At 40.3% G+C, this 24,226-nt stretch overlaps 1 long non-coding RNA gene across 2 annotated transcripts in view; it reads left to right on the forward strand.

Annotated features, from left to right (window-relative positions):
* Positions 1 to 24,226, forward strand: part of LOC113879925 — a 58,326-nt gene that overhangs the window by 6,978 nt on the left and 27,122 nt on the right. The window contains exon 3 of one of the 2 annotated variants that reach the window (XR_003507522.1): positions 13,211 to 13,253. The exons of the other annotated variant lie outside the window; for it this stretch is intronic. This is a non-coding gene — a long non-coding RNA (uncharacterized LOC113879925). Of the gene's footprint in view, positions 1 to 13,210; positions 13,254 to 24,226 lie in introns of those variants that run through there. 2 annotated transcript variants of the gene reach the window in all.

Below are 24,226 nucleotides of genomic sequence, written 5' to 3' on the forward strand. Positions count from 1 at the left end.
TTTAAAAAAGGCAGAGGAACCAGAGATCACATTGCCAACATCTGCTGGATCATTGAAAAAGCAAGAGTTCCAGAAAAACGTCTATTTCTGCTTCATTGACTATGCCAAAGCCTTTGAATGTGTGGATCAAATAAAAACTGGGGAATATTCTGAAAGAGATGGGAATACTAGACCACCTGACCTGCCTCTTGAGAAACCTGTATGCAGGTCAGGAAGCAACAGTTAGAACTGGACATGGAACAACAGACTCGTTCCAGATAGGAAAAGGAGTACGTCAAGGCTGTTTATTGTCACTCTGCTTATTTAACTTATATGCAGAGTACATCATGAGAACGCTGGGCTGGAGGAAGCACAAGCTGGAATCAAGATTGCCAGGAGAAATATCAATAACCTCAGATATGCAGATGACATCACCGTTATGGCAGAAAGTGAAGAAAAACTAAATAGCCTCTTGATGAAAGTGAAAGAGGAGAGTGAAAAACTTGGCTTAAAGCTCCACATTCAGAAAACGAAGATCATGGCATCTGGTCCCATCACATCATGGCAAATAGATGGGGAAACAGTGGAAACAGTGTCAGACTTTATTTTTGGGGGTTCCAAAATCACTGCAAATGGTGACTGCAGCCATGAAATTAAAAGACACTTACCCCTTGGAAGGAAAGTTATGACCAACCTAGATAGCATATTGAAAAGCAGAGACATTACTTTGCCAACAAAGGTTCGTCTAGTCATGGCTATGGTTTTTCCAGTAGTCATGTATGGATGTGAGAGTTGGACTGTGAAGAAAGCTTAGCGCACAAGAATTGATGCTTTTGAACTGTGGTGTTGGAGAAGACTTGAGAGTCCCTGGGACTGCAAGGAGATCCAACCAGTCCATCCTAAAGGAGCTCAGTCCTGGGTGTTCATTGGAAGGACTCATGTTGAAGCTGAAACTCCAGTGCTTTGGCCACCTGATGTGAAGACCTGAGTCATTTGAAAAGACGGTGATGCTGGGAAAGATTGAGGGCAGGAGGAGAAGGGGACGACAGAAGATGAGATGGTTGGATGGCATCTCTGACTCAATGGACATGGGTTTGGGTGGATTCTGGGAGTTGGTGATGGACAGTGAGGCCTGACATACTACGGTTCATGGAGTCGCAAAGAGTTGGACATGACTGAGCTACTGAACTGAACCTTCCTCTTTGGTAACCATAAGTTTGTTTTCTACATCAGTGACTTTATTTCTATTTTATAGATAAGTTGATATGTAGCATTATTTCTATTCCATATGTATATGATATCATATTATATTTGTCTTTCTGTCTTACTTAGTATGATAATCTCTAGGTCTGTCTCAGTTTAGTTCAGTTCAGTTCAGTCGCTCAGTCGTGTCCGACTCTTTGCGACCCCATGAATCACAGCATGCCAGGCCTCCCTGTCCATCACCAACTCCCAGAGTTCACTTAGACTCACACCCATCGAATCAGTGATGCCATCCAGCCATCTCATCCTCTGTCGTCCCCTTCTCCTCCTGCCCCCAATCCCTCCCAGCATCAGACTCTTTTCCAATGAGTCAACTCTTCACATGAGGTGGCCAAAGTACTGGAGTTTCAGCTTTACCATCATTCCTTCCAAAGAAATCCCAGAACTGATCTCCTTCAGAATGGACTGGTTTGATCTTCTTGCAGTCCAAGGGACTCTCAAGAGTCTTCTCCAACACCACAGTTCAGAAGCATCAATTCTTGGGCGCTCAGCCTTCTTCACATTCGAACTCTCACATCCATACATGACCACTGGAAAAACCATAGCCTTGACTAGACGAACCTTTGTTGGCAAAGTAATGTCTCTGTCTTTGCAATATGCTATCTAGGTTGGTCATAACTTTCCTTCCAAGGAGTAAGCATCTTTTAATTTCATGGCTGCAGTCACCATCTGCAGTGATTTTGGAGCCCAGAAAAATAAAGTCTGACACTGTTTCCACTGTTTCCTCATCCATTTCCCATGAAGTGGTGGGACCAGATGCCATGATCTTCGTTTTCTGAATGTTGAGCTTTAAGCCAACTTTTTCACTCTCCACCTTCACTTTCATCAAGAGGCTTTTTAGTTTCTCTTCACTTTCTACCATAAGGGTGGTGTCATCTGCATATTTGAGGTTATTGATATTTCTCCCGGCAGTCTTGATTCCAGCTTGTGCTTCTTCCAGCCCAGCGTTTCTCATGATGTACTCTGCAAAGAAGTTAAATAAGCAGGGTGACAATATACAGCCTTGACGTACTCCGTTTCCTATTTGAAACCAGTCTGTTGTTCCGTGTCCAGTTCTAACTGTTGCTTCCTGACCTGCATACAGATTTCTCAAGAGGCAGGTCAGGGTGGTCTGGTATTCCCATGTCTTTCAGAATTTTCCACAGTTTCTTGTGATCCACACAGTCAAAGGCTTTGGCATATTCAATAAAGCAGAAATAGATGTTTTTCTGGAACTCTCTTGCTTTTTCCATGATCCAGCGGATGTTGGCAATGTGATCTCTGGTTCCTCTGCCTGTTGCAAATGACATTATTTCATTCTTTTCTATGCCTGAGTTATATTCCATTGTATGTATGAACCACATCTTCTTTATCCATTCATCTATCAGTAGACATTTAGATTGTTTCAATGTCTCAACAAGGTCTGATGGGAATTCCTTGGTGGTCCAGTGGTTAGGGCTCTGAGCTTCCACTCCTGGGGACCTAGATTGGATCCCTGCTCAGGAAAATAAGATCCTGCAAGCCATGCAGTGTGACCACAAATTAAAAAAAAAAAGATCAATTAAAAAGAAAACCAAACTCTGATTTTGATAGAGAGTATGCTGAGTATGTACATCAATTTGAGAAGTGTTGCCATTTTAATAACATTTTCCAACTCATAAACATGAAATATCTTTCATCTATTTAGTTCATCTTTAATCTTTCAGTAACATTTTATAGCTTTCAGTGTACATGTTTTGTGCTTATTTTACATCATGAAGATGTTTGTATGTATATTCTGTTTTTGTTGAGTGAATATCCTTTGGTCTAGTTGGTTTGTAGTTTTTGGGTTTTTTTTACAGTATTTTTCAAGTCTTCTGTTTCCTTATTAATCAATTGTTTGGTTGTTCTAGTCATCATTGAAAGTGAAGTCTTCAACTATTATTGTTGAATTGTCTGTGTCTCCCATCAGTTTTATTAGTTTTTACTTCATGTATTTTGGGGATCTGCTGTTAGGTGCATGTATATTTAGTTATGTCTTCCTGACAGACTGACCATTTTAACGTTAAACTATATCCTTTGCCTTTTTGCCTCTAGTAACAATTTTTGTCTTAAAATCTTTTTTGGGGGGGCACTCAAGTTATGGGATCTTAGTTCCCTGACCAGAGATCAAATCCAGGCTGTAGGCAATGAAAGCAGAGTCTTAACCACTGGACTGCCAGGGAATTCCCTTAAAATCTCTTTTGTCTGATGTTAGTATAGCCAACTCCAACTCCCTTTGGGTTACTGTTTATATGGTATATATTCTTCCATTCTTTTTGTGGCAATATATTTGTATCTGAATCTAGCTTGTCTTTTTTCAGACAGCATATAGTTGAAATTTTTTTAATCCGTTCTGCAAATGTATGCTTCTTGATTGTTTAGTCTATTTACAATTAAGGAAATTATTGACAGCATAGTTTTTACATTGGCCATTTTGTTACTTGTTTTCTGTGTGTTTTATGTATATTTCTCCATTACTCCTTTCTCTTTTGTTAAATAGTTGTTTTCTGGTGTATCATTTCAGTTCCTTTGTTGTATCTTTTTCTGTATGTTTTTGAGTTGTTTTCTTAGTGGTTATGCTAGGGATTAGAGTTAACATCTTAATATAAAAATAATCAAGCTTGGATTAATAGCAACTGAATTTCAATAGTATACAAAAATTTTATTGCATATAGCTATTTCCTCCCTTCTCCAATGTGCTATTATTGACATACAGTTACATCTTTATACATCATATACCCATCAACTCACTGTATAATCAGTACTTTATGCAGTTGTCTCTTAAATCAGATACAAGAATGAATTACAAACAAAAATACGTTTATACTATCTTTTATGTTTACCTGTGTATTTACCTTTACTAGTGCTTTGTACATCATGTCTTGGCTTATTTTAGACTCTTATTAAGTTCTTTTCAAAATATTCAGTTTACATATGCTACTTCCCTCAGATATTTTCCCATTTCAATAGTTTTTTACACTGTAATTATCTAAAGTAATGTGGTTTAGTGGAAATACTGAGTTTTGAATCAAGAGTCTTAGCATCTGCTAATGGTTTTTAGTCCATTGATTGATTTTGTAACCTGGATTAAACCATTTATTCTTTATCCAGGCTTCGATTCCCTTAACTTGAAAGCAGAGAGAATAGCATTTGGCCATATTTGACTACTGACTTTAAATGTACCATTCTCCCTACTATAGGTCCTACCACAGATGACAGAAGTTCTCTTGTAATTCTAGTCTAGCACCTAATGAACAGAAAGGAGTTCACAACCTTTATAATAACATTATAGGCTAGAATTCCAACAGGAGGGAGAAAATGACTGAGAATAAATAAATTATGAAAACTGCTTCAGATGATCAATTGCTGTTTGTAATATGCATTGTAAAAAAACATAAAATCCTTCAATTTGCAAATTGCTTCTTAGGTATATTTCTCTGAAGAAAATACAAATAATGAATACTCCCCAATATAGTGAATACCTATTCCTCAGCTAATTTCATTTCAGAAATCCAGCCATAACCCAGGATAACCCTAACTCTGAGCTATTTGAAGTGAATTTGACGGGTGAATGAGGGTAGGGGGATGGATTATATCTGAGTCTTCAGTGCGTGCTAAGTCACTTCAGTACTGTCTGACTCTTTGCACCCCTGTGGACTGCATCCCACCAGACTCCTTGTCCATGGGATTCTCTAGGCATGAATACTAGAGTGGGTTGCCATGCCCTCCTTCAGGGAATCTTCCCGACCCAGGGATCAAACTCACGCCTCTTATGTCGCCTGCTTTGGCAGGTGGGTTCTTTACCACTAGCACCACCTGGGAAGCCCAAGTCTTGAGAGTAGATTGAATATGTTTTCTTAGTCTTCTGTTTCCTGAGGTCTGTTCTTCCTATCAGTTTATTTTGTTTTTAGGGAAGAAAATAGTCATATTCCCCTTGGACATAACAAGCCAGGGCTAGCATCACCACCGTTTGGAGTATAACCCATAAAATCTATTCTGGCCATTTTCTTTGCCCCCACTGAAAAATAATAACTGTGGTAAAATGAGATTTAAAATAATTCCTGTATATCTAGGGGCCACAAGTGAAATTCTTCATCACAGATATTTAAGGATTGAATTTTAGCAGGAGCACCAATCACACCTAGAACAATAAGGTAGTTATTGGCGATTCATCAAGCAGAACGTGAGTTTTGCCTTTCGCTCCTTTTGGAAACAAGTCCAAGTTTGAAACACCTTCCACGCTCAGGTTTTGTCAGGTGATGAGGTTCCAACCATGGTAATTTCTGAATATTAATGAAAGAGCAAGTCAAAGTAGATAATCTTGTTAGTGTGTCTTAGTATGATTCAGACCTATTATACAAAGATACTTATTCTAAGGAGCTTCCTTTATCCTCAGTCTTGAGGGGATGTAGCCAGATTGATTAGAATGTAATCTTGCTAACCATTGAGTAACTTTCCATATGATTCTACCTTATCAAAGGGAAGCTAGCCTTTGCCTTTCTCTATTACCCAATTTCAAAGCACACTCCTTGTAACCAATGAAAAAGAAATGTATTTTGCTATTCCTTGTTTTCTTTAGCTAAAGAACCCCATGTCCTTTCTTTAGTGGTCTGGAATCTTGTTAGCAAACAAAATTTGCAGGTGGCTTTTATATTAGTGTTACTGCCACACTATGTACACTGGGAGGTGGAAGACTAAAAATAACTAATCTAGCCTCAGTAAATGGACCGAACTGTATGTGCTGCATATTCCCACAGACCTAACGATCTAGGGAGGATAATATTTATTTTTAGAACAAATCACAATTGAAACCCTTATTCTCCTCTCACTTGGGTTTTTTTCCCGTCTTCCCCCCTCACCTGAGAATGGCTGTGTGTGCTGTGTGCTCAGTCACTTCAGCTGTATCTGACTGTGAACTATGGACTATAGCCTGCCAGGCTCCTCTGTCCATGGGATTTTTCCAGGGAAGAATACTGGAGTGGGTTGCCATGCCCTCCTCCAGGGGATCTTCCCAACCCAGGAATTAACCCATATTGAACCCGTATCTCCGGTGTCTTCTGCATTGTAGGCATGTTTTTTACCCACTTGAGACGCTTGGAAAGCCTGGGAATGGCTATAGGGTTTTTTTAAGAGGCAATTTGCAGTCTAAAGAAACAAACCACAGAACCTTCTTTTTATAATGGTTTCTTCAGTCAAACACATTCTATATTGTAAAAGTGATAAAATTATGACAGAATTTTAGACAGGACAATTGCTTTTCCCTATTTGGCTTATTTTGGTCAACTGAAAAAATGTTCCTGCCTCCTAGAGAGATTTACTTCTTATCGTGGACTAATAGAAACATGTTAAGAGGGTTAATTTATTTACCCGTTCAAGTTCTTAAATTCTAAATCTTGAAAATAAGTTTATTTGTAGCTACAACTCATTATGTGTTCAGCTTTTCTTTTCTTTCATAAATAAGGCCCAAGTTGATTAATATCCTCATCTGCTTCCAATTCTTCCTCATAGATTCTTCCCTGCTCCCTACTCTCATGTTACACAACATTAGGGAGCCTGAAACATAATGTCAGCAACTTTCTAAAGGTAGTGGGTGATATTTACCCACTTAAGCTGCTGGCACTGACAGGGTAACTGGAGTCAAATGTAAACCATGGCATTTATCATTCCTGGTCAAATATATTGTGCAATGAGTAGCAATGGGCACTATGTGAAAGGTTGCCGCCCCAGCATTAGGATTAGTCAGCTTCTTGCCCTGAGGTGTGTGTGACCAAGATATTGGAGGTCGTTGGTGATGGAAAGGCAAGCTGGCCAATGATAGGAACCAAAAGGAGGGGAAACTCAGCTCCTGGCAAACAATTGAATCTTAGCACGAGGCATTTGCCTTTGAGGTGCAGAGTCTGAGAGGCTGCTGAGAAGCATCTAAGGGAAAGATGTTATTTTCTGACTTTTTATTGCTTTTTCATGAAAACTTTCACCTGTATAATATCTTAGAAGCCAGTGCAATTTCTGGTCATGTTGATTTATAGTGGAACCAAAAAATGGGGGGAATTTTTGTTGTTGTTGTAATGTTGTTTAATTATTAAAAACAACATAATGACACTAAAGATAATTAGAAAAAGCAAGGGGGGAATGCTTATTATTTTTTTGCTGAAAATAATCATGATATCATAGTAGCATACATTCCTATTCTTTGAACTGTTTCACTTGGTTTTAACAACTATGTTATTAAAACTTAAGAGTTAAAAGATTTTGTCACATAATTTTTGGTAACTTATCATAAGCTTTCTTTTGCTCATAGTGCTACAGAACCATATTTAAAATAACTGAATGACTTTCCGTTTAGTGTATGGCTGAACCAATGTTCACTTTAAACATTCCAACAAATAGACTGCTTGTTATTATGAATAATTCTGAAATGACTACAATTTAAAATACAGCTTTTTAGTATAATTTTAAAAATTTCAGGTGGTTTATATAAAAGTTTATATAAAGCATATACGAACAGGTAAAGGTTAATAATAAAATGAATAGCTGAGTATCCACTTACAACTTAAGAAATAAAACATTGCCTGTAACTTAGAAGCCTGTCTGTATTCTTCTCTTCAGTTGCATCATCTTCTCTTTTTCCCTGTAGACATAACCACTAGCCCAAATGTTTTGTTTATAATATGTGTGTGTATATATATATATTTATTATATTTTAGATTTTTCCTTAGGCTAGGTTCTTTGTAGGAGAATTTAATGATTGATATAAATGGAAGTTACATGTTTATCAGGACTAGTTTCTGATGTTGGTGGCTTATATTTCTCCTTCAGAAATTATCAGGCTTGACACACCCCGGTAGGCAGGGCAGGCTAACAGATGAAAGAAAAATTTGCCTCATAAGTAAGTGTGCTCTGTGACAGCTCTCTGCAGGATGAGGATATTATGGATTAGGATTGAGAACCTTTATCACAGTGTTGGGGGAGTTTGTAATTTGCTCAGTTCTGTCTAGTTGCACCAAAAGTTTGAAGCAACAGACCAGCGTTACAGCCGTCTGATGGACCAGTGTTATAGGTCCGTGTTACAGCTCAGTTTTATTTAGAAAGTAAAGGAAAAGACTTCCTCGAGGCGTGAAGCCATGCTGACCCAAACGACTTGAGAAGGGAAGCCCCCTGGCCCAATTTTGGCCCCTCTTTTTATATGTTTTTTTCTCCTCCCCCTGAGCCTGCCCTATGTAAATTGGGCTAGCAGGAGTGCTGTTTGTTTTCTCTGAGGTCCTCACTCCAGTCCTTGGACCTTCCTTTGTTTTATATTCGTGGGCTTTTCCCTTCCTTGTCTTTTAGCCACCGCCATTCTGGACTCCTTTTTCCTATTCTAACTACCCAATAGAGAGAGATGATTCTGGTTTACCTGCATAAAGGTTACACACCCTCCTCCCGTTCCTTTCTCCATTCCCAGTTGTTTTGATTTTAGCTTATTATTTGTATTTTGTTATTTTAATCACTGATTCATTTAAAGCAGGGAATTCTTTTGTTCAACATATTGGTCTCTGTCTTGTGGAATAAATGTCAGCATAATTATGTTCAACTTTACCTATCCCAAGGAATCAGGTTGATCAGCCTGATCACCTCAGTTTTGAAAAATGGAGAAACTAAAAAATTTTGAAAATAATTGGCCAAGAATAGAACCAATAAGAATATTTAGCTTTCAAGTCAGTAGTAAAAATCCCAGGATAGTATTTCTGATCACCTGAATCAGAATCAGTTAAGATATTTAGTAAATTGAGAGGTTCCTGGATTCTACTTGATACCTACCAAATCATAACCTCTAAATATGGAGTCCAGGAATCTATAGTTTATTAAGCACCCTAGATGACTTTTCACCACCCTAAAATTGAGAAGTTCTACCCTAGCAGGGGCAACAATTAAAGAAAAGTGATTTAGTAAATATTCCTATATTCTCTAGTGTGTTTATATTTATTTAGCACTGAGATGTGGGGTTTGCTGGTCACATACCAGTCCTTTCTGTGGGAACCCATTGTGATGTATTTTGCTGAATGAGAGTGAAAAAAACCCAGCTCTTTAGTCTTCTAGTAGTGAAATTTTAAAATGAGAGAATGAAGTCTCAGTCCAGTTCAGTCACTAAGTCCTGTCTGACTCTTTGCGACACCATGAATTGCAGCACCCCAGGCCTCCCTGTCCATCACCAACTCCTGGAGTTCACTCAGACTCCTGCCCATCGAGTCAGTGATACCATCCAGCCATCTCATCCTCTGTCATCCCTTTGTCCTCCTGCCCCCAATCCCTCCCAGCATCAGAGTCTTTTCCAATGAGTCAACTCTTCGCATGAGGTGGCCAAAGTACTGGACTTTCAGCTTTAGCATCATTCCTTCCAAAGAAATCCCAGGACTGATCTCCTTCAGGATGGACTGGTTGGATCTCCTTGCAGTCCAAGGGACTCTCAAGAGTCTTCTCCAACACCACAGTTCAGAAGCATCAATTCTTGGGTGCTCAGCCTTCTTCACAGTCCAACTCTCACATCCATACATGACCACTGGAAAAACCATAGCCTTGACTAGACAGACCCTTGTTGGCAAAGTAATGTCTCTGCTTTTCAATATGCTATCTAGGTTGGTCATAACCTTTCTTCCAAGGGGTAAGCGTCTTTTAATTTCATGGCTGCAGTAACCATCTGCAGTGATTTTGGAGCCCAAAAAAATTAGGTCTGACACTCTCTCCACTGTTTCCCCATCTATTTGCCATGAAATGATGGGACCAGATGCCAAGATCTTCGTTTTCTGAATGTTGAGCTTTAAGCCAACTTTTTCACTCTCCACTTTCACTTTCATCAAGAGGCTTTTGAGTTCCTCTTCACTTTCTGCCATAAGGGTGGTGTCATCTGCATATCTGAGGTTATTGATATTTCTCCCGGCAATCTTGATTCCAGCTTGTGCTTCTTCCAGCCCAGCGTTTCTCATGATATACTCTGCATAGAAGTTAAATAAGCAGGGTGACAATATACAGCCTTGACGTACTCCTTTTCCTATTTTCAACCAGTCTCTTGTTCCATGTCCAGTTCTAACTGTTGCTTCCTGACCTGCATACAGATTTCTCAAGAGGCAGGTCAGGTGGTCTGGTATTCCCATCTCTTTCAGAATTTCCCACAGTTTATTGTGATCCACACAGTCAAAGGCTTTGGCATAGTCAATAAAGCAGAAATAGATATTTTTATGGAACTCTCTTGCTTTTTCCGTGATCCAGCGGATGTTGGCAATTTGGTCTCTGGTTCCTCTGCCTTTTCTAAAACCAGCTTGAACATCTGGAAGTTCACAGTTCACGTATTGCTGAAGCCTGGCTTGGAGAATTTTGAGCATTACTTTACTAGCGTGTGAGATGAGTGCAATTGTGCAGTAGTTGAGCATTCTTTGGCATTGCCTTTCTTTGGGATTGGAATGAAAACTGCCCTTTTCTAGTCTTGTGGCCACTGCTGAGTTTTCCAAATTTGCTGGCATTTTGAGTGCAGCACTTTCACAGCATCATCTTTCAGGTTTTGAAATTGCTCAACTGGAATTCCATCACCTCCACTAGCTTTGTTCGTAGTGATGCTTTCTAAGGCCCACTTGACTTCACATTCCAGGATGTCTGGCTCTAGGTCAGTGATCACACCATCGTGATTATCTGGGTCGTGAAGATCTTTTTTGTATAGTTCTTCTGTGTATTCTTGCCACCTCTTCTTAATATTCTGCTTCTGTTAGGTCCATACCATTTCTGTCCTTTATCGAGCCCATCTTTGCATGAAATGTTCCCTTGGTATCTCTAGTTTTCTTGAAGAGATCTCTAGTGTTTCCCATTCTGTTGTTTTCCTCTATTTCTTTGCATTGATCGCTGAGGAAGGCTTTCTTATCTCTTCTTGCTATTCTTTGGAACTCTGCATTCAGATGCTTATATCTTTCCTTTTCTCCTTTGCTTTTCACTTCTCTTCTTTTCACAGCTATTTGTAAGGCCTCCCCAGACAGCCATTTTGCTTTTTTGCATTTCTTTTCCATGGGGATGGTCTTGATCCCTGTCTCCTGTACAATGTCACGAACCTCAGTCCGTAGTTCATCAGGCACTCTATCTATCAGATCTAGGCCCTTAAATCTGTTTCTCACTTCCACTGTATAATCATAAGGGATTTGATTTAGGTCATACCTGAATGGTCTAGTGGTTTTCCCTACTTTCTTCAATTTAAGTCTGAATTTGGCAATAAGGAGTTCATGATCTGAGTCACAGTCAGCTCCTGGTCTTGTTTTTGTTGACTGTATAGAGCTTCTCCATCTTTGGCTGCAAAGAACATAATCAATCTGATTTCGGTGTTGACCATCTGATGATGTCCATGTGTAGAGTCCTCTTGTGTTGTTGGAAGAGGGTGTTTGCTATGACCAGTGCATTTTCTTGGCAAAACTCTATTAGTCTTTGCCCTGCTTCATTCCGTATTCCAAGGCCAAATTTGCCTGTTACTCCAGGTGTTTCTTCACTTCCTACTTTTGCATTCCAGTCCCCTATAATGAAAAGGACATCTCTTTTGGGTGTTAGTTCTAAAAGGTCTTGTAGGTCTTCATAGAACCGTTCAGCTTCAGCTTCTTCAGCGTTACGGTTGGGGCATAGACTTGGATTACTGTGATATTGAATGGTTTGCCTTGGAAACGAAGAGATCATTCTGTCTTTTTTGAGACTGCATCCAAGTACTGCATTTTGGATTCTTTTGTTGACCATGATGGCTACTCCATTTCTTCTGAGGGATTCCTGTCCGCAGTAGTAGATATAATGGTCATCTGAGTTAAATTCACCCATTCCAATCCATTTGAGTTTGCTGATTCCTAGAATGTCGACATTCACTCTTGCCATCTCTTGTTTGACCACTTCCAATTTGCCTTGATTCATGGACCTGGCATTCCAGGTTCCTATGCAATATTGCTCTTTACAGCATCGGACCTTGCTTCTATCACCAGTCACATCCACAGCTGGGTATTCTTTTTGCTTTGGCTCCATCCCTTCATTCTTTCTGGAGTTATTTCTCCACTGATCTCCAGTAGCATATTGGGCACCTACTCACCTAGGGAGTTCCTCTTTCAGTATCCTATCATTTTGCCTTTTCATGCTATTCATGGGGTTCTCAAGGCAAGAATACCGAAGTGGTTTGCCATTCCCTTCTCCAGTAGACCACATTCTGTCAGATTTTGATCTTAAGACCTCTTTATATTTTTAAATATTATTTAAAACTAAAAAGTGTCTTTTTTTTTACATGTTAGTTTCAGATAATTTGTGGACATTCTTTTTGGGTATGTTAAAGAGAAAACTGGGCTTCCCTAGTGGTTCAGATGGCAAAGAATCCAGTTGCAATACTGGAGACCCAGATTCGATTCCTGGGTTGAGAATATCCCCTAGAGAAGAAAATGACAACCCACTCCACTATTCTTGCCTGGGAAATCCCATGGACATAGGAGCCTGGCGGTTTACAGTCCATGGGGTCACAAAGAGTCGGACATGACTGAATGACTTTGTTAAAATCACGATCCCCAAATGGTGTCACTTATGCTGAAGCTCCTGATACCAAACGTAGATTAAATACAGAATATCATTGCAGTTTTTATTTTACCCAGGAAAGTATGCTTAATCTGCCAGTTTGGGATTCTCTGGTTGGTCAGCACCAATGAGATAATCTGTTGCATGGGCCTTGTCCATATATCCTTCTTCCCCTGAGAAAGAAAGAAAAGGTAATCTGCATGATAGATCCTTATCCTTACCCTGAAAGAACTTAACCTGGCCTGAAACAATCCTTTCTTTTCTTTTGTTAATAGCAGCTTTGCCCCCACCCCGCTTCTGCCTTTCAAAACCCTGCCTTTGGTCTCCTGCTTTCTAGACAGGATGTTGTCCAGTTCATGAATTGTTGAGTAAAACCAATTAGATCTTCACATTCACTCAGCTGAATTTTGTTTTTTAACAGGTACTATACCCACTCCAGTACTCTTGCCTGGAAAATCCCATGGATGGAGGAGCCTGGTAGGCTGCAGTCCATGGGGTCGCTAGGAGTTGGACACAACTGAGCGACTTCACTTTCACTTTTCACTTTCATGCACTGGAGAAGGAAATGGCAACCCACTCCAGTGTTCTTGCCTGGAGAATCCCAGGGATGGTGGAGCCTGGTGGGCTGCCGTCTATGGAGTCGCACAGAGTCGGACACAACTGAAGCAATTTAGCAGCATACTAAAACTCAACAAGTGGTAATTTCTTTATAGTTTAGTTACAGTGTAGAATCTGAAACCAAATAAATTAACTTTTTGTCTACCGTTACATTAAAATCCATGCATCTGTGTGTGTTGCACTGAGAATGGATTCTCTACCCTTCATGAATTTGTAACATCCTCTGTGGACATTCAGAAAAATATTGGCTCATTGAGTGAATGAATCATGCAAATCTTCCAAATGCTAACATCTTTCAGCATGTAATATCAAAATGGTGATATTATATATACATTTGTCATCAGCATTGATCTCATCATAAAAGTCCTTAACACATCAGGCTGTACAGGTTTTCCCAAAATTCTGTATTTTATCATTGGCAACAAATGTTGTCACTTATTTATTTCTTTATATTTAACTAGCAGGCTAACTTTCTTTGGTAGAAAATACCGGCCTAAAGCCCAGGTAAAAGTAAGACAGCTGTCTGTAAGTCATTCTTTTAATTATAATGGAAAAAAAAAAAAAGCTAGTTTAGCTCACAACTCAGTTGCTTGAGTGCTTTGTAACAGAAGTGCTCTGTAGCAGGACATACCCTGTATTTCCCATTTCATCACACAGAGTATTAAAAAGATGTGTACGCAAGAGTCAACATTTAATGAAAGTAATACTTTTTACTGTTTCATCAAGGACATTCTTAAGTGAAACTGTTTTGTTCTTTACTGCAGGTTCTTTACTGTGGTAGAGAGAATACAACTGTTACTGTAGTTTGGTACTGTTGGGGAGGAAAAACTTTTCCTGTACCCTTTTAGATTCTGTGCTAGAGTATCTTCACATTAAACTGGGAAACAGGTTAGCAAAAGACAAGACAGATTTTTATTCAAATAAGGATACACTGGAGTTCACAGAAAAATGTAACTCAAGAAGGTGGAATTTGGATGAAATTAAAATTTGGGGCTTTTATGCCCCCTTATTGTGGGAAAGAGAGAGAAGGGCACTTAAAGGAAAACAGTTGACTTCTTAATAAGGATCTGGGGATTTAGAGAACAAACTTATGAATGCCTGGGGGAAGGATGGGTGAAAGGGATATATGGGGTGGACATGTATACACTGCTATATTTAAAATGAATAACCAACAAGGATGTGTTGTACAGCACATGGAGCTCTGCTCAATGTTATGTGGCAGCCTGGATAGGAAGGGAATTTGGGGGAGAATGGATACATGTGTATGTAGGGCTGACTCCTTTCACTGTTAACCTGAAACTATCAAAACATTGTTAATCTGCTATACCCCAATACAAAATAAAAAGTTAAAAATAAAAAATAAGGGTCTGGGGAGAAAGGGTACTGAAGGGAAAACAAATGATCTTTTGGAAAGACGAATGGCCCCTTAGGAGAAAGTCTGTTTTTTTTGGTGGTGGGGAGGGGAGTGGTTTGGAGACTTCTCATTTCCAGGGATAGTAGTTGCTCCAGAGCACGGGATTTATGACAGTTGAGTTCTTTTGGGAGCCTCTACTTTTAAGCAGATAAGGGACTTCAGGAACTCCAATGCCTTCTGCTCAAAATAATTTTTATGCCACAGTAGCGAATTCTGGACCCCTTCAGGACCATCATCTTAATTAGTGCCACGATACCACCATTTTTTACCCATCACTATTTTGTATCATTGGTTCAAATGCCAACCTGGTAAAAAGGACAGATAACATTTTACTGTAATTTGAAAATATTTTTGCCTTCTCCAACACCACTGAAAGGTCTCAGGGACCCTTCGGGGTCTGTGAAACACATGTTGAGAACCACTGAGCAAGGGTGTCTTGAGAAGCAGCGAGAAAAGCAGGTATTATCTTTGGGGCTTGAACAGCATTCCCCCAGGTAGTGGATAAAGGAAGGCCTGCAAGTCCTAGAGAACTGGAGAAAAGCATCTTACTTTTTGGCACCATCACGGGGAGGCAGCGAGACTTCAGAAAGAAATGGTTGTATAATGCACCTTGGCATACAGACCGTAGGAAATCTTAGCAGAAAATTTCTTTGCTTTCTGAATGGTGTAGGTACTTCAGAGTGCTGAAAAACAGAGACAGCAGACACCTCAGCTGTTACCTGTGCGGATCAGTGGTTATTGATCAAAAGAACACATACACATACCTAAACATATACCATACACTGGGGCCTGAGCACTTTGTGTGATTCTTGGTACAACCCCATTGGATGGGCAAGGCAAAGTGCCCAGAATGACTGTTTTGGTGGGGGTGAGGGGGACGGGGAGGTGGGGAGAGGGTTAGGGAGGTGCAAATCAGCTGTCAAATAGAGCTATAAATATTTTTAAAATATTACTTCTAACAACTGTGTTTTTAGGCTTAAGTTTACGAACCCTGTGTGTACTATCCTGTATAATCCTTGACATTATGGGGTAGATACCATTATTATCATCATTTCCATTTTATAGATGGGGAGGTGAGAAGATAGATGATTTGCTTTTTGCATAGCTAGTAAGTGGCAGAGCCAAGATTAGGACTATGTCTTTGGGAAGCTTGTGCTCTTAGCCAGCACATTCTCTGTGTTCAGTCACTAAGTTGTGTGCAAGTGTGTAATTTAGCATAGACAATTTCCTTATGTTTGTTCTTTCCATGTTTCTAACTACTAATTTTCCTGGTTATGGCCTCAGGAAGAGAGAACACAAGATGTTGGTTGGCTTGTATATGTCCAGTTCTTTGCAGACTATTCTAGCCCTAGCAGATCCCGGATTCCTCCATCTTGAGTGAGCCCTAGAAGGAAGGGATGGTAAATATTGAATGAGTATAGTAAGGGCTATTACGTTTGTTGTGAAACTTGGGAGGGAGGCCACAGACTACAGGTGGAGTGTGGCTCATCCCTCTATTCTCTAGGTGTCAGACCTGAGAGGAAGGCTGATAATCTAAGACATAGAGACTTAGAGAGCTGAAGACCCTTTGAACATGGGATCAAAGATACATTCCTGTGAAAATGAAGTGAATGTGTTCCCTGTCTGATATTCCTTTAATTTCGAAAACACAGAACCCCCAGCTGGCATACTCCAAATAGTCCATAGCACTCAGAACTTGAAGACTGTGGTGGTTTTAAAACATGTCTACAAATCAAATTCCTAAGCACTCTTCCCATCAGGAGCTGGATTCTGATCCCTCTTCTCTGTCATATGGATGGCTATAACTCTCATGGGGGCTTCCCTGGTAGCTCAGCTGGTAAAGAATCCACCTGCAATGCAGGAGACCCTGGTTGGATTCTGGGGTTCGAATGTGTTCTGGTATGTATTCTGGCCTGCTGATGTCCCAGTTGACAGCCAGCATTAGTTACGTCAGTCACCAGACATATGACAGAAATCTTTGAGGCGACTGCAGCCCCAGTTACCATTTGACTTAAATGGCATGAGAAAACCCAAGTCAGAAACCTCCAGTTGAGCCCAGCCCACCCCTAGGACACTTCAGTTCAATTCAGTTCAGTTCAGTTGCTCAGTCGTGTCCGACTCTTTGCGACCCCATGAATTGCAGCACGCCAGGCCACCCTGTCCATCACCAACTCCTGAAGTTCATTCAAACTCACGTCCATCAAGTCGGTGATGCCATCCAGCCATCTCATCCTCTGTCGTCCCCTTCTCCTCCTGCCCCCCCCCCCAGCATCAGAGTCTTTTCCAGTGAGTCAGCTCTTCGCATGAGAGGGCCAAAGTACTGGAGTTTCAGCTTTAGCATCATTCCGTCCAAAGAAATCCCAGGACTGATCTCCTTTAGAATGTTGTGGTTGGATTTCCTTGCAGTCCAAGGGACTCTCAAGAGTCTTCTCCAACACCACAGTTCAAAAGCATCAATTCTTTGGCGCTCAGCTTTCTTCACAGTCCAACTCTCACATCCATACATGACCACAGGAAAAACCATAGCCTTGACTAGACGGACCTTTGTTGGCAAAGTAATGTCTCTGCTTTTCAATATGCTATCTAGGTTGGTCATAACTTTCCTTCCAAGGAGAAAGTGTCTTTTAATTTCATGGCTGCAGTCACCATCTACAGTGAGTTTGGAGCCCAAAAAAATAAAGTCTGACACTGTTTCCACTGTTTCCCCATCTATTTGCCATGAAGTACTGGGACCAGATGCCATGATCTTCATTTTCTGAATGTTGAGCTTTAAGCCAACTTTTTCACTCTCTTCTTTCACTTTCATCAAGAGGCTCTTTAGTTCCTCTTCACTTTCTGCCATAAGGGTGGTGTCATCTGCATATCTGAGGTTATTGATATTTCTCCTGGCAATCTTGATTCCAGCTTGTGCTTCTTCCAGCACAGCGTTTCTCATGATGTACTCTGCATAGAAGTTAAATAAGCAGAGTGACAATATACAGCCTTGACGTACTCCTTTTCCTATTTGGAACGAGTCTGTTTTTCCATGTCCAGTTCTAACTGTTGCTTCCTGACCTGTATATAGGTTTCTCAAGAGGCTGGGACCCTTAGATGATAATAATAATGAGGAGGAGGAGGGGCAAGGGATAGGGGGAGAGAGAAAGGAAAAGCAAGAGCAGGATGAGGAGGAGACTGTTGGTGTTTTATATCGAAAATTTCAGGGTTGTTTGGTTGGCAGCAATAGAGAACTCAAGCTCTTTCTTAATTGCACTTGCGGCAGTTGACATTTGAATATGTATATATATGTATGTCTGTTTATTTTTGGCTGAGGTGTTTCTTTGTTGCTGTTTGGCCTTTTCTCAAGTGTGGCAAGCCGGGCTGCCCTCTGTTGCAGTACTCAGGCTTCTCATTGCAGTGGCTTCTCTTGTGGTAGAGCACAGGCTCTAAGGTGCACCTGCTTCAGTAGTTGGATATAGGATCAGTAGTTGTGGCCCCCGGATTCAGTTGCTACATAGCATGTGGGATCTTCCTAAATCAGGGATTAAACATAAGTCTCTTGCATTGGCAGGTGGATTCTTAACCACTGGACCACCAGGGAAGTCCCTGCAGTTAGCATTTTTTGTTTGTTTGTTTTTAATAATCTAAATCCAGTTTTTTTAATTTAATTAATTTATTTCTTTTTGGCTGCTCTGGGTTTTCATTGCTGCACAGGCTTTTCTCTAGTTACAACAAGCGGGGGCTACTCTCAAGTTGCACTGCACAGGTGGCTTCTTTTATTGTGGAGTACTGGCTGGATGAAGCACAAGCTGGAATCAAGATTGCCGGGAGAAATATCAATAACCTCAGATATGCAGATGACACCACCCTTATGGCAGAAAGTGAAGAACTAAAGACCTCTTGATGAAAGCCAAAGAGTGAAAAAGTTGGCTTAAAGCTCAACATTCAGAAAACTAAGATCATAGCATCCGGTCCCAGTACTTCATGGCAAATAGATGGGGAAACAGTGGAAATAGTGGCTGACTTTATTTTGGGGGGGCTCCAAAATCACTGCAGATGGTGATTGTAGCCTTGAAATTAAAAGACGCTTACTCCTTGGAAGGAAAGTTATGACCAACCTAGATAGCATATTCAAAAGCAGAGACATTACTTTGCCAACAAAGGTCCGTCTAGTCAAGGCTATAGTTTTTCCAGTGGTCATGTATGGATGTGGGAGTTGGACTGTGAAGAAAGCTGAGCACCGAAGAATTGATGCTTTTGAACTGTGGTGCTGGAGAAGACTCTTGAGAGTCCCTTGGACTTCAAGGAGATACAACCAGTCCATCCTAAAGGACATCAGTCCTGGGTGTTCATTGGAAGGACTGATGCTGAAGTTGAAACTCCAGTCCTTTGGCCATCTAATGCAAAGAACTGACTCATTTGAAAAGTCCCTGATGTTGGGAAAGATTGAGGGTGGGAGGAGAAGGGGACAACAGAGGATGAGATGGTTGGATGGCATCACCGATTCAATGGACATGAGTTTGGGTAAACTCCGGGAGTTGGTGCTGGACAGGGAGGCCTGCCGTGCTGCAATTCATGGGGTTGCAAAGAGTTGGACACAACTGAGGGACTTAACTGACCGGGCTCTAGGATGCTCAGGCTTTAGTAGTTGCAGCTTCCGGGCTTTAGAACACAGTCTCAGTAGTTGTGGTGCACGGGCTTAGTTGCTTTGCAGCATATGGGATCTTCCCAGATCAGAGATCAAAACTGTGTCTTCTGCATTGGGAGGAGGATTCTTTACCACTGAGCTGCCAGTGAAGCCCCTGTCATTCTTAATTTAATCAATATGTTTAGAGCACTTTGTTTGTGCCTTGCCAGTCCTCCATGTTCCTTTTCTATTCCCTAGTACCCGTGATTTTGTTCCGAGGCTTGGGAACAGAGTGGAGTCTTCAAAAACACATTTAAAAGTGTTGCAAAAGTTTAATAATGCTCCAGTCCCTATGGTGTCCCCAGACTCACAAATATTCAGGAGTGAGTCTCCACCCCCTTTTGGTGAGTCATTTCCAGGATTCCTGAGGCATTGTGCCACCATGATGGCATGTCTCCAGCCAAGGAAGCAATCTGATTGAGAGCCTGACCTGGGGTATCGGAAATGGTGACAGCTCCAAGGTGTGGCAGTGCCTTTGAATGGGGACAGGGTTCTTCATGGCTTGTTGTGTCTGCAGTGGCAGCTACAGGAAATGGGAAAAGAATAGGCATGTAAGGGAAGAGGAGTATGAGAATTTATAACAACAGGAAGAGGAAGGAAAGGGGGAAGAAGAAGCCTATAGGAGGAGGAAGAGCAGAGAAGGGGTTATGGTAGCAAAAGGTGCTCTATTTTTAAAATATGCAAACACTGAAAGAGAAGCTCTTAGTAACTAAGAACTAAAATATATTGAGCACCTACCAAATCCCAGGCATTGCTCTAACTGCTTTATTTATGATCTCATTTAATCTCATTTAAGTCCATACCCCTACGAAGTAGATGCCATTGTTATCTGCCCCACTATTTTGCAGGTAGAGAAGCTTGGAGACAGAGGTTAAGTATTATAATTTGACTTAGTAGTAAAGCTAAGAATCAATCTGGCTTAACCACTATATATTTTTCCTTGTCATGCACGATGTTTTTGAGCCTTCCCTTCTTACCATAGACACATATTTATTCTTTCACAAAAGAGTGAGGATAGAAGCAAAAAGAAGGAGGGGTGGAGGTAGGCAAAGAAACAAGATCAGACATGAGAGAAAAAATGTTACAGGATAATGTATAGTGTAACTCTTTTTATGATTTAAATAGGACACACGTGCCCCTCTACACCCCCCCTCCCCCCCACACACATTCTTTAGAGGGGCAGAAAGGTTTTTTCAGTTGCTCTGGTTTCCTGAACTGTCTGATTCTGTTTGCTTGTCTGTTTGCTGTTACCTTTATTTTTCAGAATGCTATTTATACCAAGAGTGGCGAGAAAGTTGATCCTTGGGAAAGAAAGAAAACAGTTCAAAATTCCCTAATCCAATATCTTAACAGATTTGGGAGATATGAATGTCTGCAATTACTCAAGGGGCTTGAGAGAAACCCTTTAGGGGAATTTCCTCCCCCAGACTCTTCAGTGTGTATATAAGACCCAGCCCCTCATGTATCCTTAGAACAGGATATCCTGATTTAAATAATAAAGGCAACAATGTGCGACCTCCAGATGAGGGTCCCAACTGTTTTTCCTGTTACCTGAATTAACAACTCAGTTCAAAACAAGATCCAGGCTGGGATTCTCAGCTATACTCAAAAGGGAGACCCAAAAAACAGCTGGACTGAGAGGTAAACAGTGGCTCAGTGCCTTCTTTTTTTGTTTAATTTATTTTTTATTGAAGGATAATTGCTTTACCGAATTCTCTTGTTTTCTGTCAAACCTCAACAAGAATCAGCCATAGGTATACATATATCCCCTTCCTTTTAAACCTCCTTCCCATCTACCTCACCATCCCACCCCTCTAGGTTGATACAGAGCCCCTGTTTGAGTTTCCTGAGCCATACAGCAAATTCTGGCTTGGCTGTCTATTTTACATATGGTAATAGAAGTTTCCATATTACTCATTCCATTCGTCTCACTATCTCCTCCCCTCTCTCCATATCCATAAGTCTGCTCTCTATGTCTGTTTCTCTATTGTTGCCCTGTAAATAAATATTTTGCTCCTTGGAAGAAAAGTTATGACCAACCTAGACAGCATATCAGAAAGCAGAGACATTACTTTGCCAACAAAGGTCTGTCTAGTGAAAGCTATGATTTTTCCAGTAGTCATGTTTGAATGTGAGAGCTGGACTATAAAGAAAGTTGAGCGCAGAAGTATTGATGCTTTTGAGCTTTGGTGTTGGAGAAGACTCTTGAGAGTCCCTTGGACTGCAAGGAGATCCAACCAGTCCATTCTAAAGGAAATCAGTCCTGAATATTCATTGGAAGGACTGATGCTGAAGCTGAAACTCCAATACTTTGGCCACCTGATGCGAAGAACTGACTCCTTGGAAAAGACCCTGATGCTGGGAAAGATTGAAGGTGGGAGGAGAAGGGGATGACAGAGGATGAGATGGTTGGATGGCATCACCGACTCGATGGACGTGAGTTTGGGTAAACTCTGGGAGTTGGTGATGGACAGGGAGGCCTGGCATGATGCAGTCCATGGGATCACAAAGAGTCAGACATGACTGAGTGAGTGAACTGACTGACTGAAATAAATTCTTCAGTACCATTTTTCTAGATTCCATATATATGCATTAGAATACAATATTTATCTTTCTCTTTCTGACTTACTTCACTCTGTATAATAGGTTCTAGGTTCATCCGCCTCATTAGAACTAACTCAAATGCATTCCTTTTTATGGCTGAGTACTATTCCGTTGTGTATATGTACCACAACTTCTTTATTCATTCATCTGTCAATAGACATCTAGGTTGCTTCCATGTTCTAGCTATTGTAAATAGTGCTGCAGTGAACATTGGGATAAAAGTGTCTTTTTCTGTTTTGGTTTCCTCAGGGTATATGCCTAGGAGTGGGATTGCTGGGTCGTATGGTGGTTTTATTCCTAGTTATTTAAGGAATCTCTATACCATCTTCCACAGTGGCTGTATTAATTTACATTCCCATCAACAGTGCAAGAGTGGTCCCTTTTCTCCAACACCCTCTCCAGCATTTATTGTTTCTAGACTTCTTGATTATGGCCGTTCTGACTGGTGTGAGGTGATATTTCAGTGTAGTTTTGATTTGCATTTCTTTGATAACGAGCGATGTGTTTGTTAGCCATCTGTATGTCTTCTTTGGAGAAATGTCTGTTTAGGTCTTTTTCCCATTTTTTGATTGGGTTGTTTGCTTTTCTGGCCATCAGTTGTATGAGCTGCTAGTATATTTTGGAAGTTAATCCTTTGTCAGTTGTTTCATTTGCTATTACTTTCTCCCATTCTGAGGGTTGTCTTTTCACCTTGCTTACAGTTTCTTTTATTGTGCAAAAGCTTTTAAGTTTAATCAGGTCCCCCTTATTTACTTATGTTTTTATTTTCATTAGGATAGGTGGGTCATAGAGGATCTTGCTTTGATTTATATCATCGAGTGTTCTGCCTGTTTTCCCCTAAGAGTTTTATAATATCTGGTCTTACATTTAGGTCCTTAATCCATTTTGAGTTTGTATTTGTGTCTGGTGTTAGGAAGTATTCTAATTTCATTCTTTTACATGTAGCTGTCCAGTTTTCCCGGCACCACTTATTGAAGAGGCTGTCTTTGCCCCATTGTATATTCTTGACTCCTTTGTCAAAAATAAGGTACCCATAGGTGCATGAGTTTATTTCTGGGCTTTCTGTCTTGTTCCATTGGTCTCTATTTCTGTTTTTGTGCCAGTACCATAATGTCTTGATGACTGTAGCATTGTAGTATAATCTGAAGTCAGGAAGGTTGATTCCTCCAGCTCCATTCTTCTTTTTCAAGACTGTTTTGGCTGTTCGGGGTCTTTTGGGTTTCCATATGAATTGTGAAATTTTTTGTTCTAGTTCTGTGAAATATGCCATTGATAATTTGATAGGGATCACATTGAATCGGTAGATTGTGTTTGGTAGTATAGTCATGTTCACAATATTGATTTTTCCTGCCCAGGAACATGGAATATCTCTCAAACTGTTTATGTTGTCTTTGATTTCTTTCATTAGTGTCTTATAATTTTCTGCATACAGTTCTTTTGTCTCCTTAGGTAGGTTTATTCCTAGATATTTAATTATTTTTGTTGCAATGGTGAATGGGACTGATGCCATAATTTCTCTTTCTGAATTTTCATTGTTAGTATATAGAAATGCAAGTAATTTCTGTGTATTGATTTTGTATCCTGAAACTTTGCTAAATTAGCTCTATTATGATACTATCTTTAGGGTTTTCTGTGTGCAGTATCATTTCATCTGCAAACAGTGAGAGCTTTACTTCTTTTCTGATTTAGATTCCTTTTATTTCTTTTTCTTCTCTGATTGCTGTGGCTAGGATTTCCAAAATTATGTTAAATAATAGTGATGAAAGTGGACACCCTTGTCTTGTTCCTGATTTTAGGGGGAATGCTTTCAGTTTCTCACTCAATGGAATAATGTTTGCTGTAGGCTTATCATATATAGCCTTTACTGTGTCAGGTAGGTTCCTTCTGAGCCCAGTTTTTGAAGAGTTTTAATCATAAATGGGAGCTGAATTTTTTCAAAGGCTTTTTCTGCATCTGTTGAGATTATCATATGGTTTTTATCTTTCAATTTGTTAATATGGTGTATCACATTGATTGATTAGCATATATTGAAGAATCCTTGCATCCCTGGAATAAACCCAACTTGATCATGGTGTATGAGCTTTTTGATGTGTTGCTGAGTTCTGTTTGGTAAAATTTTGTTGAGGATTTTTGCATCT

Source organism: Bos indicus x Bos taurus, chromosome 21 (genome assembly GCF_003369695.1).
Source record: "Bos indicus x Bos taurus breed Angus x Brahman F1 hybrid chromosome 21, Bos_hybrid_MaternalHap_v2.0, whole genome shotgun sequence".
In the NCBI taxonomy this organism is placed as follows: Eukaryota; Metazoa; Chordata; class Mammalia; order Artiodactyla; family Bovidae; genus Bos; species Bos indicus x Bos taurus.